This window comes from Bison bison, unplaced genomic scaffold, assembly GCF_000754665.1.
Source record: "Bison bison bison isolate TAMUID 2011002044 unplaced genomic scaffold, Bison_UMD1.0 scf7180017864527, whole genome shotgun sequence".
NCBI lineage: Eukaryota > Metazoa > Chordata > Mammalia > Artiodactyla > Bovidae > Bison > Bison bison.
Window position 1 is genome coordinate 3,234,193 of NW_011495078.1, and position 5,648 is coordinate 3,239,840.

General features: G+C 50.3%; 1 protein-coding gene across 1 annotated transcript in view; it reads right to left on the minus strand.

The window, feature by feature from the left end:
• Nucleotides 1-5,648, minus strand: part of MYO16 (myosin XVI) — a 322,068-nt gene that overhangs the window by 29,604 nt on the left and 286,816 nt on the right. The window lies entirely within an intron of this gene.

Sequence of the window (5,648 nt, forward strand, 5' to 3'; positions counted from 1 at the left end):
CCCTCCCACCCGAGCACTGACAGGGCTGGATGTGTCCTGCTGGCGGTCACGTGGGCATGCTCGGTCACCCAGTCGTGTCTGATGCTTCGCTACCCCGTGGACTGTAGCCCACCAGGCTCCTCTGCGGATTCTCCAGGCAAGGATACTGGAGTGGATGGCCATTTCCTCCTCCAGGGGATCTTCCTGCCCCAGGGGTTGAACCCATGTCTCTCCTGCATTGGCAGGTGGATTCTTTACCCCTAGAGCCACCTGGGAAGCCCCACTGGCAGCCACACCACTTCTTCATTTCTGCAAGTACAGAAGAGAAATGAGGTGTCCATTGTGTGGGGTCGGGGGTTGGGGGCAGTGCAGCAGGAACTATGGATCTGGGGCACAGCATAAACCCTGAGAAGATACACCAGTGTGACCTTTTCAACAGCAGACTTTTGTTTCCTCTCTAAAATCCTTTTAGCGCTGTCCCCCACAACTCACCATTTTATCTGCCCTGGATTGAGCATCGTCATCGTCCTGCTAGCCATGAGTCAGGCAAAATAAATATGGCAGCATCAGCAACATCCCTTCCCTCTCAACCCTAGATTTTCCTCATGTATTAACTCAGGGTACAGAAGGGAGTAAAAATAGCAGCAGAGACTGAACATGCATTTGGAGCGCCAGAGGCGAGGCTCTGAAAGCTCTCGCTCATTGTTTTGATCACACCGAATGGTCTAAGACGATCTGTGGATGATATTCAGTGATTATTATTTTTTTTTTGATAAGAGGCAAGAATATGCTTTCCTACCCAGTAGGCACTAGACTTGGTATCTGCTGTATTTATTTTTTAAGCTGGTCTTATTGTGGTTGCTGCAGAAGAGAGTCTTTCCAGGCTGGCACAGAGCAGAGGAAGCAGGGATAACAGAGGTTGTGTGTGGGGGCTTGGGAAGCAGGAGGAAGCTGCAGGGGGCAGTGGAGGGACCACCTGAAGGTGATGGGCATTCCCCAGAGATGCTGGCATATGACCTGAGGGCATCAGTGGGCAAAAAGGGATGATGCGTTACCACGTTCGAGGGGTTCAAAGGTGATACCTAACATAATTGTATAATGTTTCTGAATAGGAAAGAAACTGGACTGGGGACCTAAACCCAGATTCAGGTTTCAGCTTTGCAGCGATTTGCTGTGAGGTCCTTGGCAAGACACCGAGCAGGAATTCTCCCCCCTCTCGGTACTGCACCTGCGTGCTTCTCAGGATGTGACACAAATTCTGTGTTGTGCTGTAAAGGTGAATTTACTTTTTATCTGTCCCTGAAGAGTGTGATCTTCCCCAGGGCACTGGGTTGTCTCTGTACATTGCATGGTGTCTACAGAATTGTCTATGTGTGGAGAAAGTAACTCGTGGGTTGGCCAGAAAGTTCTTTGAGGTTTTCCCATGAGGTGGTATGGAAAAATCCACAGGAGCTTTGTGAGCAACCCGATCAAGGATGGGAGGCCAAGAAGCTGGGCTGGAGGAGTGGAGGACAGGGAAGAACATTTCTCGGGCACCGAACAAGTGCCAGGAATTTTCACCTGCTGCTTCCCACGCTCCTTGAAGGTGCAGCACGTGTGGATGACTACCCTCTTTCGACAGTGAGAAGCTGATGGTCACAGAAATGAAATCCCTTGCCCAAGTTGACATGGATGATGTTGAATTGTGTCCCCCCCACCGACCCTCCGCTGCCCGGAATAGATAGACGGCTCAGTGGGTAAAGAGTCTACCTGCAATGCAGGAGACACAGGAGACACGGGTCCAGTTCCTGGGTCAGGAAGATCCCCTGGAGAAGGAAATGGCAACCCACTCCAGCATTCTGGCCTGGGGAATCCCATGGACAGAGGAGCCTGGCGGGCTGGTTGCAAAGAGTCAGAGACCACTGATGACCAAGCACAGCACAGGGGATACACAGATGTGACCTGATTTGGAAATAAAGGCTTGAATGAAGCAATGCAGTTAGAATGACGTCAGCAGGCAGGGCCCGAATCCCACAGGACTGGTGTCCTGACAAGAGGCAGAAATGCTGTGTGAAGACAGAGCCACAGGGAGGACACCACTTGGCGAGGGAGGCGGGAGTGGGGTGATGCAGCTCAAAGGACTGGGGGCCACCCCCAAAGCTAAGGAGGCAAGGAAGGGCCTCAGAGGGCTGGGGCCCCGCTGGCGTCTCCGGGACTGTGAGAGAGTTCGTTTCTGTGGTTCAAAGCCCCCCCGAGAGACCTCACACAGACGTGAAAGGGGCTGAGCCGGGCTGCACTGGGGCGGCCTGACTCCGGAGCCGGTGTCTCCACCAGCGTCGGTTGTTCGAGGCATGGAGGAAGCCTCCCCGGCCCCAGGCGGTTCCAGAGTAAAAGGGACGACGAAACTGGGCACAAACGTCTCAAACGGCCAAACCCCCGGGGGCCCCAGCGGATGGCACTCTCAGAGACAGGACTCCTTGCTTCTCTGACCTCTGGGTGACTGGGCCTTCCTCTGGCAGTAAACTAAGCTCCTAATGAAATACAGACTCATTCAAACACTCAGGAAAATCAGCGCATTTCCACCACTTAGCCGGTTACACAATGAAATGAAATCACTCACATTATCTCTTTATTCTTTTATAATTGTCTCATTCTGGAACTCTGCTAATTATCACGGAGAATGGAATTGACATAATTCAAGTATCTGAATACAGTATTAACAAGTCAGAACAAAAGTCTTAACACGCGGTGCCTTTCTCTTCTAGTTTTATATCATTCTTTTGACACTTAAAGTGGTATAATTCTGACATTTCAACCGAAAAGACAAAAGCGTCATCTTAGACAGGGTGAGGTACTCTATTTTAATGTAATTAAAAACATCTTGTCTCTGGAATCTGAGTGTCACCTCTAGATGCAGTCACGGGTCCACCCCTGCACTGAAGCTTGGCCTCTGGGAGACTTCCATCCCAGACCGAATAGTGATGACCACCGCAGAGCCACACATGGTCCTGAGCACAGGGGGTGGGGGGTCTGGAGAAGGGGCTTCTCCTCCCTTGTTCCCACACATCCCTGGCCTCTGGTCCAGGAGGTGGTCACCTCCATCCACCTAGGCTGACACCTGCTCTGGGCCCCAGAGAGACCAGCCAACCATAAGAAGTCAATGTTCACTCTTCCAGCTGACCCCCTCCTGTCTCAGCCCCATCTGGGATGAGAGACGTGACTGGTATCTGGTTCCATGTCCAGAATCGCATCCTCTGTTTCATTCATTCGGGATCATTTAATCAACCAACCAAAACTGACTCAGCACAAAACAGATCCCGGGAACGCAGCGGGAAACAAAACAAGTGTGTTAGTCGCTCAGTCATGTGTGACTTTTTGCAACCCCATGGGCTGTAGCCCGCCAGGCTCCTCTGTCCAGAGAATTCTCCAGGCAAGAATACGGGGGGAGTGGGTTGCCATTTCCTTCTCCAGGGGATCTTCTCGACCCAGGGATCGAACCCGGGTCTCCTGCATTGCAGGTGGACTTTATCGTCTGAGAGCACACAATAGATTCCAGGAACACAGCAGGAAGCAAAACGGACAAAAGCCCTTCTGTTCCATGATGGAGACAGAGAATAGAAATGTAAATGAGGAAGGAGGTCAGATCCAAGAGAGATGGAGAAAAATGAAGCAGGGGAGGTTTCAGGGTGAGCAGATTCCTGCCCATCGGGAAGGGGCAAGGCCCTTTCAGGTAAACAGGATCCACACTGGACGTGTGGGGTCCGGCAGCCTGGGGCAGGTCGTGTGCGCATGCTCAGAGAACCAAGGGGGCGGGGCGGCTGGAGCACGTGGGAGGGTATACGGAGGAGATGGACCCAGAGGTAACCACACGGGGGGACGAGGACCCCCACGGGTGACGTGAAGGGCTTCATCTGGGACTCGGTGGGCAGATGAGCCACATCAGTGGACACTTGAAGAATCATAAAAGCTGTGAGGCAGAGAGCAGGCAGAGGGAATGAGCAGGGGGCTGGGGAGAGCCTCCCAGGACGTGGCTCTTCCAAACGATGGGAACTGATAACTCGGTCCATATTTGAGGCAGATCCAATAGGCTCTGCCACGCATTGATGTGGACGAGAAGGAAAGAGAGGATGACCCCAAGTATCTTGACCGAGGAGACTGAGGATGAAGTTGGCATTGACTGAGATGGAGAAGTCTGGGAAGATAACTTATTTTCCTGGAGGAACTCTCCATAAACAGAAGGAAACAGTCGTGCAACTCAGGAGACCCAGAAGGGGAGTGGAGGCGAAACACCCAAAGGAGGTGTGGACCAGATGTCACCAACTCCCCCGGGCCAGACTTGGCGCCCCCCTGGTTGTCCATTCCTCAGCTGGGGTCAGCTTCTTTTCTGTCGGGACCTTCTGCCTGACTGGCAGGACAGTACTGGCCATGCGGGAAACTGGGTCTGTTTCCTTTATGATGCATAAAACTCTGGGTTCTCTTGGGGTTGAAAGCTAAAACTGTGTTAGACACTCCATCTGTCTCATGTCTCTTGTGAAATGTGTCTCTGATGACTTTCAACTTCCCCTTCCTCCTGATCTACAAGCTAAATTCCCAGCAAGTTCTAGCACAGTTCAGTTAGTTCAGTCACTCAGTCGTATCCGACTCTGCGACCCCATGGACTGCAGCACGCCAGGCTTCCCTGTCCATCACCAACTCCCGGAGCTTACTCAAACTCACGGCCTACCACAGTTACTGAAAAATTTTACGGCGCCCATACTCATCATTAAGTGCTCTTTCTACATCAAGGATTCATGAAAACTCTCCTCAGTCTACTCACAGAAGACGATGATGGAATAGTAACAGATGTGACCACCACTGACGAAAGTGTGGGCGAAAGAACCACATCACTGGCCCTTTCCTTCTGGGGTCTCTATCTAAGAGGGCTAGGGTGAAGTTGCAGTAACAGAGAAGAAGCTAACAATTAAGAAATGCAAAGTAGAATCTAGGAAAAGTGATGAAATAAATATTCCTCTTTTCAAAATGGGTTGTTCCTCCTAGTTTCAAGAACAATATTGAGATTCTATCCCTCATGGTCCTAGAAACAAAAAAAGAGCTCATTCAGTAACTGCAGGAATCTGGTTAAACATTGTAAAGACTCTTAGCTGACTCTCATAAAATTGTAGAATCACTGCCTTAGAAAAATACAAAGGATATATATTAAGCTAACGCTTAAAAAAAACACTTAGATGCAATCTCCTGAAATCGTTTGTTGAATGTTCCTCTCTTCTTTCTCAAAGAAAATTCTTTCATGGAAGTTTCAATCTCAAAAGCCCTTAAAATTTAATTCTATTCAGCAAATATTCTTTGGGCACCTGTTACGAGCCGCATACTCTGCCAAGGAATGCACTGGTCACCGAGTGAAGTCGCTCAGTCATGCCCGACTCTTTGCAACCCCATGGACTGCAGCCTGCCAGGCTCCTCTGTCCCTGGGATTCTCCAGGCAAGAATACTGGAGTGGGTTGCCATTTCCTTCTCCAGGGGATCTTCCCAACTCAGGGATCGAACCCAGGTCTGCATTACAGGTGGATCCTTTACCAGGGAAGCCCAAGATGTGTTCTAAGTACTGCATATGCTCAAAGATGAAACACGCCTTTTTCTGGCTAAAATGATATCTCTGGAAAGATGTGTTTTTTTTTGTTTTTTTTTTTTTA